Below are 13,746 nucleotides of genomic sequence, written 5' to 3' on the forward strand. Positions count from 1 at the left end.
TAACGATCACTCCTGATCTTATTAATTGACCAGGAACAGTGTATATTTTATTTTGGCCAGTGAGGCACAATCTTTTTACTTGTAGTTACTGTACTTGTTTTCCCAGTTCATAAACCAGTTATCTCAGAGGGAGCATCCTGTGGTCACATCTTGGTTTTAATAGATTTTTTAGTTGTTGTTGTTGTGTTTCGATAAACCGATTATTTGATGACATTCTTGTGTTATTGATGTTATTTTTTTTCTTGCCACGGTAGCGTAATCTGTTTTCTTTCCTTAATACAGTGTTGCTTTGTGGGTTGATGACCCATTCCTCTAAGTCTTCATATCCCCCATATATTGGCAGATTATCAGTACTATTTAATGTGGATATGATTATCATGCTCGATTTCTTTTTTGAATGATTCTCTGTAAAAACAGTAGATAAAAGTAAAAATGTTAGTACGATCTTTTGATCTGTTTTAGCCCTTAATAGTGATCAAAAGATTTCCGGTGGATTTTGAATGTGGTTAAATGAAATGTACCCCATTGGTATTGCAGTTATATTATTATATGTTATGTATTATATGTCTGGCAAAAGGAAGAAGTCGGACAAAGTGGGACCATTTTTTCAAAATGAACAATTTAGTTGTAACATTACCATTCAAAGTCTAATATTGGCTGGTCAATGTGCAAAATGGCTTTTGCATTTAACTATTTGGATGTGATAGAATCTGGAGAGTTGAGAAAGTTAGGGTTAGGCAGAGGAGAGGGGGAGGTTAGTGATAAGCACAGAAGAGATTAGGTTAATGTTAGGCACAGGAGAGGGGAGGTTAATTTTAAGCAGAGGAGAGAGGAGTTTAGTGTTAGGCAGAGGAGATGGGAGATTAGGGTTAGACACTAAAGTTAGTGTTAGGCATAGGCCTGCAGGTCGCACATTCAAAAGAAACTTTTTTTTTTTGTCACCTCACTAGCCAAGGTACTTACATCTGATCTTGGCCACATCTCCTGGCCACTTCCCACATTGGCTGGTCAATTTGGGAACTGGAGTGGCCACAACTCTGGCTTTGAGCATAACATATATATCCCCTGAAAAAGCAGTGAATTTGCTGGGCTTTTGCCGCAGGGGTTTCCTAGAGAAAATGTCAATGCCTTTGCCAGAGATCGCTGTACAGATGCAATAAGACTGTACTGTATACAACATGGATCTCTGTGGCAAATACGCCATAGGGCTATTTTCATAAAAACAATAGTAAATAGAAGAAAATGTATCATAAATAGGAGTAGAATGTTAGTGCAATCTTTTGATTGATATTTAGCCCTTAGTATTAGCAACCAAAAGATTGATTGTGATTGATTAATCATTTCATTTTGATTTACAACCAGTACTTTTATTTATGATTGTTATTACTAATCCATTGTGCCAGTTTCACATAGCTTATTTATGAGATTCTCGTGGACCAATGGGAAGTTCAATGAAAATCTTGTGAAACTGCCAGCGATGATTTTGCAAATCCCTACTCTTCACAACCCACAATTTGCTGACTTAACTGACAACTATACAAATAATGGTTTTGTGTATACCTACTGTGGTTCATCTTGACAGGAGACCTGATCGTAGAAGCTCCTGTAGGCTAAAATAGCTTCTGTTACCAAAGCTTTTACATGCTTTTATCTCTTTGCTAACCTCATTTCATTCTGTGATGATAGATCTCAGTATTTGAAGCTTGCTACTCTTTCATACTCTTTCATACATTATTTACAAGAGGTTCTTGTTGTGCATCATTGAAATATGTCATTACCATATATTTAGTTTTTTTAACCTTAATTCATAACTTAGCTTTGTCTGGTTGATTAAGGCTTTTGACCAGAGCTTCAGTGTTCCTGAGTCCTGCTTAACAAGTCTGAATCATAAGAATTGTGATGTTCATTTTAGTGATGTCCGACCTTAATTTAATTCAATCTTTCTAATTATCCACTCTAGTTTAAAAGCATACAGTACACACAAGCAATAGAACACAGCAGTACATGCATCCAGCTACATTTGAAATTGGTCAGCAGGTGCTCGTCAGCCAATCAGGATGCACTATCATACACCCTTTACCTGCCATACCACATCTAGCAGCCATTAGCATTCAGGTGGGAGGCTTCAGTTGGACGCCATCGCAAGATTGCGTCGCTAGCAGGACCGCCCCGTGCAGGCATCCCTCCCACAGGGGTCCCTCCCTAACCGCTCACCTGTCTGCCATGTCCTAGAGCTGAAAGAAAACGTTTAAAAACACACGATTGGTTCACACGATGGCCAGGGGCCCCGGACCTCTCTCACTGGCCGGGGCCCCAAGGCCAACACGCGATACCTGGAGGGGAGTGCAGGTGGGCCTGGACCTCTCACACCCAGGCTCTGGACCTCTCACATCCAGAAAACCCACCAACACTGCCTCCATACTGAATGCTAAATTCAACACACACAAGCAATAGAACACAGCAGTACATGCATCCAGCTACATTTGAAATTGGTCAGCAGGTGCTCGTCAGCCAATCAGGATGCACTATCATACACCCTTTACCTGCCATACCACATCTAGCAGCCATTAGCATTCAGGTGGGAGGCTTCAGTTGGACGCCATCGCAAGATTGCGTCGCTAGCAGGACCGCCCCGTGCAGGCATCCCTCCCACAGGGGTCCCTCGCTAACCGCTCACCTGTCCGCCATGTCCTAGAGCTGAAAGAAAACGTTTAAAAACACACGATTGGTTCACACGATGGCCAGGGGCCCCGGACCTCTCTCACTGGCCGGGGCCCCAAGGCCAACACGTGATACCTGGAGGGGAGTGCAGGTGGGCCTGGACCTCTCACACCCAGGCTCTGGACCTCTCACATCCAGAAAACCCACCAACACTGCCTCCATACTGAATGCTAAATTCAACACACACAAGCAATAGAACACAGCAGTACATGCATCCAGCTACATTTGAAATTGGTCAGCAGGTGCTCGTCAGCCAATCAGGATGCACTATCATACACCCTTTACCTGCCATACCACATCTAGCAGCCATTAGCATTCAGGTGGGAGGCTTCAGTTGGACGCCATCGCAAGATTGCGTCGCTAGCAGGACCGCCCCGTGCAGGCATCCCTCCCACAGGGGTCCCTCGCTAACCGCTGCATCCCTCCCACAGGGGTCCCTCGCTAACCGCTCACCTGTCCGCCATGTCCTAGAGCTGAAAGAAAACGTTTAAAAACACACGATTGGTTCACACGATGGCCAGGGGCCCCGGACCTCTCTCACTGGCCGGGGCCCCAAGGCCAGCACGCGATACCTGGAGGGGAGTGCAGGTGGGCCTGGACCTCTCACACCCAGGCTCTGGACCTCTCACATACAGAAAACCCACCAACACTGCCTCCATACTGAATGCTAAATTCAACACACACAAGCAATAGAACACAGCAGTACATGCATCCAGCTACATTTGAAATTGGTCAGCAGGTGCTCGTCAGCCAATCAGGATGCACTATCATACACCCTTTACCTGCCATACCACATCTAGCAGCCATTAGCATTCAGGTGGGAGGCTTCAGTTGGACGCCATCGCACGATTGCGTCGCTAGCAGGACTGCCCCGTGCAGGCATCCCTCCCACAGGGGTCCCTCCCTAACCGCTCACCTATCCGCCATGTCCTAGAGCTGAAAGAAAACGTTTAGAAACACACGATTGGTTCACACTATGGCCAGGGGCCCCGGACGTCTCTCACTGGCCGGGGCCCCAAGGCCAACACGCGATACCTGGAGGGGAGTGCAGGTGGGCCTGGACCTCTCACACCCAGGCTCTGGACCTCTCACATCCAGAAAACCCACCAACACTGCCTCCATACTGAATGCTAAATTCAACACACACAAGCAATAGAACACAGCAGTACATGCATCCAGCTACATTTGAAATTGGTCAGCAGGTGCTCGTCAGCCAATCAGGATGCACTATCATACACCCTTTACCTGCCATACCACATCTAGCAGCCATTAGCATTTAGGTGGGAGGCTTCAGTTGGACGCCATCGCAAGATTGCGTCACTAGCAGGACTGCCCCGTGCAGGCATCCCTCCCACAGGGGTCCCTCCCTAACCGCTCACCTGTCCGCCATGTCCTAGAGCTGAAAGAAAACGTTTAAAAACACACGATTGGTTCACACGATGGCCAGGGGCCCCGGACCTCTCTCACTGGCCGGGGCCCCAAGGCCAACACGCGATACCTGGAGGGGAGTGCAGGTGGGCCTGGACCTCTCACACCCAGGCTCTGGACCTCTCACATCCAGAAAACCCACCAACACTGCCTCCATACTGAATGCTAAATTCAACACACACAAGCAATAGAACACAGCAGTACATGCATCCAGCTACATTTGAAATCGGTCAGCAGGTGCTCGTCAGCCAATCAGGATGCACTATCATACACCCTTTACCTGCCATACCACATCTAGCAGCCATTAGCATTCAGGTGGGAGGCTTCAGTTGGACGCCATCGCAAGATTGCGTCGCTAGCAGGACCGCCCCGTGCAGGCATCCCTCCCACAGGGGTCCCTCGCTAACCGCTCACCTGTCCACCATGTCCTAGAGCTGAAAGAAAACGTTTAAAAACACACGATTGGTTCACACGATGGCCAGGGGCCCCGGAGCTCTCTCACTGGCCGGGGCCCCAAGGCCAACACGCGATACCTGGAGGCAGAGGCGTCCGAGCCATTAGGCAGCTATAAATTTTCGCCTAAGGTGACAGGAAGAGGCAAGGGCGCTTCTGCACTGAGTAGTGAGAGAAGAAATGCCTCTCAGCTGACTCAGGTGTCAGTTTACACAGCAGCAGCAGCAGCGGGGCTGACTGGACTTCAGCTCAATGATTCAAAGAACCACAGTAATGAATGAGTCAGTGAGAGAAGGCACTCATCCTAGTCAGGGATCCGAGGAGTACAGCATCATCAGCTCCTGAGTCCGACTCCTGAGAATTCAGTCCCTCTCTCTCTGCTACTGCTAACTGCGTGGATGTAGAGACTGTGTAGCAGCCAGGCATTGACTTCCCCCCAGGCCGCCTTTCAGTCAATGATTTAGGGTTGGTCCTGTGTCTGCTGTATTCAGGTTTGTTGATGTAAGGCAATGTAAAATACTAGGCTAGCTGATAAAAGTGCAATTAGAGGGCAGGCTAGCTGGTAAATATACACAGCATGATGTAGAACTCGTCTGGAGGGTCAGTGGGAAAAAATCTGTCTGGTCTCTCCCCATTGTTATAATGACTGCATGTGTAGATAAGGTCTTAAACAGGTTGAAAAGTTTTGACAGTCCCTAGACTCCAGGAGGGCTGCTTGCTGACTTGTGTAAGAGATTGGCAGGGACAGCAGTCCTATTACCAGCAACTAGTCTCTGTGTAATGTGGGACTGCAATACAGATAAACTGCTCCATCTCAGGCTATTCTCAGTCTCACTCCACTCCTCCTATCTCTGTATGTGTATAGTGTATGTCTACTGTGTGCTGTGTATAGTGTGCTCTGTGTGTGTGTGTGTGTGTGTGTGTGTGCGTGCGTGCGTGCGTGCAGTGTGTGTTGTGTGCAGTGTGTGTACTGTGTGTGTGTGTGTGTGTATGTTGTGTGCAGTGTGTGTACTGTGTGTGTGTGTAGTGTGTGTACTGTGCTGTGCGTGTCTAAAGTGTGTGTGTGTGTACTGTGTATAGTGTGTATGTTGTGTGCAGTGTGTGTACTGTGTGTGTGTGTGTATGTTGTGTGCAGTGTGTGTGTGTGTGTATAGTGTGTGTACTGTGCTGTGCATGTCTAGAGTGTGTGTGTGTGTGTACTGTGTATAGTGTGTATGTTGTGTGCAGTGTGTGTACTGTGTGTGTGTGTGTGTGTACACTGTGTGTGTGTGTGTGTGTATAGTGTGTGTGTGTGTACTGTGTGTGGTGTGTGTGAGTGCATGCCGCAATAAGTATATTTTATGGTGAAACGCTCTGCTGCATAACAACTATTTTCTGGTGAACCCATGCCGCAATAAGTACATTTTCTGGTGAAACGCTGCTGCATTATGATTTTCGGGGGTCTTGGGGGTGGGGTTCACCACAGGAGTGGTGTTCACCATGAGGGGTGCGGGGTATGGGACTGGGGGCAATCACGGGGGGGGGGGGGGGGGGGGTGCCACAGGATTTCTCGCCTGGAGTGACAAAATGGCTAGAGACGCCCCTGCCTGGAGGGGAGTGCAGGTGGGCCTGGACCTCTCACACCCAGGCTCTGGACCTCTCACATACAGAAAACCCACCAACACTGCCTCCATACTGAATGCTAAATTCAACACACACAAGCAATAGAACACAGCAGTACATGCATCCAGCTACATTTGAAATTGGTCAGCAGGTGCTCGTCAGCCAATCAGGATGCACTATCATACACCCTTTACCTGCCATACCACATCTAGCAGCCATTAGCATTCAGGTGGGAGGCTTCAGTTGGACGCCATCGCACGATTGCGTCGCTAGCAGGACCGCCCCGTGCAGGCATCCCTCCCACAGGGGTCCCTCCCTAACCGCTCATCTGTCCGCCATGTCCTAGAGCTGAAAGAAAACGTTTTGAAACACACGATTGGTTCACACGATGGCCAGGGGCCCCGGATGTCTCTCACTGGCCGGGGCCCCAAGGCCAACACGCGATACCTGGAGGGGAGTGCAGGTGGGCCTGGACCTCTCACACCCAGGCTCTGGACCTCTCACATCCAGAAAACCCACCAACACTGCCTCCATACTGAATGCTAAATTCAACACACACAAGCAATAGAACACAGCAGTACATGCATCCAGCTACATTTGAAATTGGTCAGCAGGTGCTCGTCAGCCAATCAGGATGCACTATCATACACCCTTTACCTGCCATACCACATCTAGCAGCCATTAGCATTCAGGTGGGAGGCTTCAGTTGGACGCCATCGCAAGATTGCGTCGCTAGCAGGACCGCCCCGTGCAGGCATCCCTCCCACAGGGGTCCCTCCCTAACCGCTCACCTGTCTGCCATGTCCTAGAGCTGAAAGAAAACGTTTAAAAACACACGATTGGTTCACACGATGGCCAGGGGCCCCGGACCTCTCTCACTGGCCGGGGCCCCAAGGCCAACACGCGATACCTGGAGGGGAGTGCAGGTGGGCCTGGACCTCTCACACCCAGGCTCTGGACCTCTCACATCCAGAAAACCCACCAACACTGCCTCCATACTGAATGCTAAATTCAACACACACAAGCAATAGAACACAGCAGTACATGCATCCAGCTACATTTGAAATTGGTCAGCAGGTGCTCGTCAGCCAATCAGGATGCACTATCATACACCCTTTACCTGCCATACCACATCTAGCAGCCATTAGCATTCAGGTGGGAGGCTTCAGTTGGACGCCATCGCAAGATTGCGTCACTAGCAGGACCGCCCCGTGCAGGCATCCCTCCCACAGGGGTCCCTCCCTAACCGCTCACCTGTCCGCCATGTCCTAGAGCTGAAAGAAAACTGAGCTGAGAGGTCCAGGCCCACCTGCACTCCCCTCCAGGTATCGCGTGTTGGCCTTGGGGCCCCGGCCAGTGAGAGAGGTCCGGGGCCCCTGGCCATCGTGTGAACCAATCGTGTGTTTTTAAACGTTTTCTTTCAGCTCTAGGACATGGCGGACAGGTGAGCGGTTAGGGAGGGACCCCTGTGGGAGGGATGCCTGCACGGGGCGGTCCTGCTAGCGACGCAATCTTGCGATGGCGTCCAATTGAAGCCTCCCACCTGAATGCTAATGGCTGCTAGATGTGGTATGGCAGGTAAAGGGTGTATGATAGTGCATCCTGATTGGCTGACGAGCACCTGCTGACCAATTTCAAATGTAGCTGGATGCAGTGGCGGACACAGCCAGCAGTGGGCCCCTGTGCAAAATTGTAATTGTGGGCCCCGTACGACCTGCGGCGCGCGTAGCGCGGCGGCAAAATATGGGCGTGGCTACAAAATAGTGGACAGAGCCGCGGCAAAAAAATGGGCGTGGCAATGACCGGATGAGGGCGGAGCTAACTGTAACTTAAAGCGAACTCGGACTGAGGGTTTATTTCCTTTTAAACAATACTAGTTGCCTGGCGGCCCTGCTGATCTATTTGGCTGCAGTAATAAACTGAATTACACCAGCAACAAGCATGCAGCTAATCTTCTCAGTTCTGACAATATTGTCAGAAACCCCTGACCTGCTGCATGCTTGTTCAGGGTCTATGGTTGAAAGAATAAGAGGCAGAGGACCAGCACGGCAGCCAGGCAACTGGTATTGCTTAAAAGGAGAGAAATATGGCAGCCTCAATATTATTCTCACCTCAGGTTCCCTTGAAAAGTGCAACACAAAGACAGTGGGCCCAAGTTTTGGTGACCCTTTCCCCAGAAAATTCACATAATTGTGCAGGTTTTCTCAAGAAAATACACATCATGTCGGCAGATATGCCCAAAAAATACGTGCAATCATGTCGGCAGATATGCCCAGAAAATATGTGCAATCAAGTCGGCAGATATGCCGAGAAAATACGTGCAATCATGTAGGCAGATATGCCCAGAAAATACGTGCAATCATGTCGGCAGATATGCCCAGAAAATACGTGCAATCATGTCGGCAGATATGCCCAGAAAATACGTGCAATCAAGTCGGCAGATATGCCCAGAAAATACGTGCAATCAAGTCAGCAGATATGCCCAGAAAATACGTGCAATCAAGTCGGCAGATATGCCCAGAAAATACGTGCAATCAAGTCGGCAGATATGCCCAGAAAATACGTGCAATCAAGTCGGCAGATATGCCCAGAAAATACGTGCAAACAAGTCGGCAGATATGCCCAGAAAATACGTGCAAACAAGTCGGCAGATATGCCCAGAAAATACGTGCAATCAAGTCGGCAGATATGCCCAGAAAATACGTGCAAACAAGTCGGCAAATATGCCCAGAAAAAACATGCAAACAAGTCGGCAGATATGCCCAGAAAATACGTGCAATCATGTCGGCAGATATGCCCAGAAAATACATGCAATCATGACGGCAGATTTGCGCAGAAAATACATGCAATCATGTGGCAGACCTGCCCAGAACATACACCTGCTAATATAAATAAAAAAACAAAAACATTTACTCACCTGCAGCAGCAGACCTCCTGTCCCAGCCTCCATCCGGCGCGCAGCTCCCATGGGTGGTTGGGTGGATAGGTAGCCTGGTGGGTGGGTGGGTTGGTAGCCTGGTGGGTGGGTGGGTTGGTAGCCTGGTGGGTAGGTAGCCTGGTGGGTGGGTAACTAGCTCGGTAGGTAGGTAGGTAGGTAGCCTGGTGGGTGGGTGGGTGGGTAGGTAGGTAGGTAGCCTGGTGGGTGGGTTGGTAACTAGCCCGGTAGGTAGCCGGGTGGGTGGTTAGGTAGGTAGCCTGGTGGGTGGGTAGGTAGCCTGGTGGGTGGGTAGGTAGGTAGCCTGGTGGGTGGGTTGGTAACTAGCCCGGTAGGTACCCGGGTGGGTGGTTAGGTAGGTAGCCTGGTGGGTGGGTAGGTAGCCTGGTGGGTGGGTTGGTAACTAGCCCGGTAGGTAGCCGGGTGGGTGGTTAGGTAGGTAGCCGGGTGGGTGGTTAGGTAGGTAGCCGGGTGGGTGGTTAGGTAGGTAGCCGGGTGGGTAGGTAGGTAGGTAGGTAGGTAGCCTGGTGGGTGGGTGGGTAGCCGGGTGGGTGGGTAGGTAGCCTGGTGGGTGGGTTGGTAACTAGCCGGTAGGTAGCCGGGTGGGTGGTTAGGTAGGTAGCCGGGTGGGTGGTTAGGTAGGTAGCCAGGTGGGTAGGTAGGTAGGAAGCCTGGTGGGTGGGTAGCCTGGTGGGTGGGTGGGTAGGTAGGTAGGTAGGTAGGTAGCCGGGTGGGTGGGTAGGTAGCCTGGTGGGTGGGTTGGTAACTAGCCCGGTAGGTAGCCAGGTGGGTCATTAGGTAGGTAGCCGGGTGGGTAGGTAGGTAGCCGGGTAGGTAGGTAGGTAGCCGGGTGGGTAGGTAGTCGGGTGGGTGGTTAGGTAGGAAGCCTGGTGGGTGGGTAGGTAGCCGGGTGGGTAGGTAGGTAGGAAGCCTGGTGGGTGGTTAGGTAGTCGGGTGGGTAGGTAGGAAGCCTGGTGGGTGGGTAGGTGGTTAGGTAGCCGGGTGGGTAGCTATCCGGGTGGGGGGCCCGACTCCTATCCTTCCTCCCTCCCTCCCTTCCTCACCTCGGGGGGCCCCCTCCCGATATGCGCGGCGGGAGAGCAAGCGGCAAATGCAGGAAGTCTTCAGGGCTCTCCAGGCAGACGCTAGAGGCCCAGCCCCTTAGTCTCCAATATGTCTCCAACTGGAAACATATCGGAGACCAAGCGGCTGAGCCCTCTAGCGGATGCCTGGAGAGCCCTGAAGACTTCCTGCATTTGTCGCTCGCTCGCTCTCCCGCCGCGCATATCGGGAGGGGGGCCCCCCGAGGTGAGGGAGGGAGGGAGGATAGAAGTCGGGGCCCCCCGGGGGGAGAAAATTATAAAAAAAAAAAAAAAAAAAACTTAATGGGCCCCTGAAGAAAACGGAACTTCAGGGGCCCTCGTGCAGCGGCACGGCCTGCACGGCCGTATGTCCGCCACTGGCTGGATGCATGTACTGCTGTGTTCTATTGCTTGTGTGTGTTGAATTTAGCATTCAGTATGGAGGCAGTGTTGGTGGGTTTTCTGGATGTGAGAGGTCCAGAGCCTGGGTGTGAGAGGTCCAGGCCCACCTGCACTCCCCTCCAGGTATCGTGTGTTGGCCTTGGGGCCCCGGCCAGTGAGAGAGGTCCGGGGCCCCTGGCCATCGTGTGAACCAATCGTGTGTTTTTAAACGTTTTCTTTCAGCTCTAGGACATGGCGGACAGGTGAGCGGTTAGGGAGGGACCCCTGTGGGAGGGATGCCTGCACGGGGCGGTCCTGCTAGCGACGCAATCTTGCGATGGCGTCCAATTGAAGCCTCCCACCTGAATGCTAATGGCTGCTAGATGTGGTATGGCAGGTAAAGGGTGTATGATAGTGCATCCTGATTGGCTGACGAGCACCTGCTGACCAATTTCAAATGTAGCTGGATGCATGTACTGCTGTGTTCTATTGCTTGTGTGTGTTGAATTTAGCATTCAGTATGGAGGCAGTGTTGGTGGGTTTTCTGGATGTGAGGGGTCCAGAGCCTGGGTGTGAGAGGTCCAGGCCCACCTGCACTCCCCTCCAGGTATCGCGTGTTGGCCTTGGGGCCCCGGCCAGTGAGAGAGGTCCGGGGCCCCTGGCCATCGTGTGAACCAATCGTGTGTTTTTAAACGTTTTCTTTCAGCTCTAGGACATGGCGGACAGGTGAGCGGTTAGGGAGGGACCCCTGTGGGAGGGATGCCTGCACGGGGCGGTCCTGCTAGCGACGCAATCTTGCGATGGCGTCCAACTGAAGCCTCCCACCTGAATGCTAATGGCTGCTAGATGTGGTATGGCAGGTAAAGGGTGTATGATAGTGCATCCTGATTGGCTGACGAGCACCTGCTGACCAATTTCAAATGTAGCTGGATGCATGTACTGCTGTGTTCTATTGCTTGTGTGTGTTGAATTTAGCATTCAGTATGGAGGCAGTGTTGGTGGGTTTTCTGGATGTGAGAGGTCCAGAGCCTGGGTATGAGAGGTCCAGGCCCACCTGCACTCCCCTCCAGGTATCGCGTGTTGGCCTTGGGGCCCCGGCCAGTGAGAGAGGTCCGGGGCCCCTGGCCATCGTGTGAACCAATCGTGTGTTTTTAAAAGCATACAGGACAGACAGTCAACTTACTTTCCGCATTGTCTGAGTCACCTTGAATTTATAGTATAGCTCATTCTTCATCCATACCTTACACCCAGGTAATAAATACTTGTGCAACAAGCAAAAACCAGTTTTTCCGTTTAACAGTTTTTCCTCAATAATAGAAAGGTTTTGTGTTTTAAAAAATGTTAAAGCCAATATATACACTTTATTATTATTTTACCCTCTCAATCCTGACCATCTAACACTTAGAATGCTCCTTCTCTCCTCCCAAATTACAATCACACAAACCCCCAGAGCACCAGTGATGACATCAAGCTTAGACTTTTGTCCAGGTCTCCATGAACTTTTGGTAGCATTCTTCATCGACTTCTGGTAGCAAGTCTTCATTGCCTTCTGGTAGCAAGTTGTCATCAGCTTCTGGTAGCAGGTCTTCATAATCTTCTGGTAGCAGTCTTCATCAGCTTCTGGTAGCAGTCTTCATCAGCTTCTGGTAGCAGGTCTTCATCCACTTCTGGTAGCAGTCTTTATCAGCTTCTGGTAGCAGGTCTTCATTGGATTCAGGTAGCAGGTTTTCATGAGCTTCTGGTAGCAGGTCTTCATTGGTTTCCGATAGAAGCTCTTCATCAGCTTCTGGTAGCAGATTTACATGAGCTTCTGGTAGCAGGTGTTCATCAATTTCTGGTAGCAGGTCTCCATTAGCTTCTGGAAGCAGGTCTTTATTGGCTTTAGGTAGCAGGTTTTCATCAGCTTCTGGTAGCAGGTCTTAATTGGCTTCTGATAGTAGCTTTTCATCAGCTTCTGGTAGCAGATTTCTGTGAGCTTCTGGTAGCAGGTCTTTATTGCCTTCTGGTAGCAGGTCATCATCAGCTTCTGGTAGCAGGTCTTCATAAGCTTCTGGTAGCAGGTCTTTATTGGCTTAAGGTAGCAGGTCTTCATCAGCTTCTGGTAGCAGGTCTTCATTTGCTTCAGGTAGCAGGTTTTCATCAGCTTCTGGTAGCAGGTCTTCATTGGCTTCTGACAGAAGCTCTTCATCAGCTTCTGCTAGCAGATTTCCATGAGCTCCTGGTAGCAGGTGTTTATCCGCTTCTGGTAGCAGGTCTTCATTGGCTTCTGGAAGCAGGTCTTCGTCAGCTTCTGGTAGCAGGTCTTCATTGGCTTCAGGTAGCAGGTTTTCATCAGCTTCTGGTAGCAGGTCTTCATTGGCTTCCGACAGAAGCTCTTCATCAGCTTCTGCTAGCAGATTTCCATTAGCTTCTGGTAGCAGGTGTTTATCAGCTTCTGGTAGCAGATCTTCATTGGCTTCTGATAGTAGGTCTTCATCAGCTTCTGGTAGCAGATTTCCATGAGCTTCTGGTAGCAGGTCTTCATAGGCTTCTGGAAGCAGTTCTTCATCAACTTCTGGTAGCAGGTCTTTATCGGCTTCTGATAGTAGGTCTTCCTTGGCTTCTGGTAACAGGTCTTTATTGGCTTCTGATAGTAGGTCTTCCTTCGCTTCTGGTAACAGGTCTTTATTGGCTTCTGGTAACAGATCTTCAGTTACTGTCCTTTCTGGGAAAGGGTTTGTTGTTCACTCCATTCACCCACTACCTTCATTGCCGATTGCAGGAGAGAAGTGGCCGGGTTGCATCTCCCTTCCAGTGTAGTTGCGGTGTGGCTATGGGAATGAAATGCAGGGAAACAGGAAGAGGCAGTGATATCAAGTTGGCAGTTTTTAGGATGAGTGAAAAGGAGTCATGGAAGGGGGTGTAGTCAGGACAGCGCAATCAGAATGATGGGGCTGTTTGGAAAGATCTCAAAGTTGAGTATGAAGGAAGAAGAGATTAGTAAAATAAAATGTTCTCATGGAACTGCCCTATAAGAATGTTACATAGTTCAACTGGTAAACATTTAATTGAAATTCAGTTAGTTTTAGATTCTAATATTGCAGAAATTAAAAAGGTTCAAAGAGAAATACTTTAGCAGGGTTCAGTAGTATTTACAAATCATAG

The 13,746-nt window shown here is 50.0% G+C and overlaps 1 long non-coding RNA gene across 1 annotated transcript; it reads right to left on the minus strand.

Moving 5' to 3' along the window:
• LOC137555834 (uncharacterized) lies at nt 1-11,865 on the minus strand. The gene is made up of 2 exons (XR_011028506.1): nt 11,786-11,865; nt 1-405 (listed from the first exon to the last, which is right to left on the minus strand). It is a non-coding gene; the product is annotated as an uncharacterized lncRNA (long non-coding RNA).
• Between the last annotated feature and the right edge of the window lie 1,881 nt (nt 11,866-13,746).

The sequence above is a fragment of the Hyperolius riggenbachi genome, chromosome 1, assembly GCF_040937935.1.
Source record: "Hyperolius riggenbachi isolate aHypRig1 chromosome 1, aHypRig1.pri, whole genome shotgun sequence".
Lineage (NCBI taxonomy): Eukaryota > Metazoa > Chordata > Amphibia > Anura > Hyperoliidae > Hyperolius > Hyperolius riggenbachi.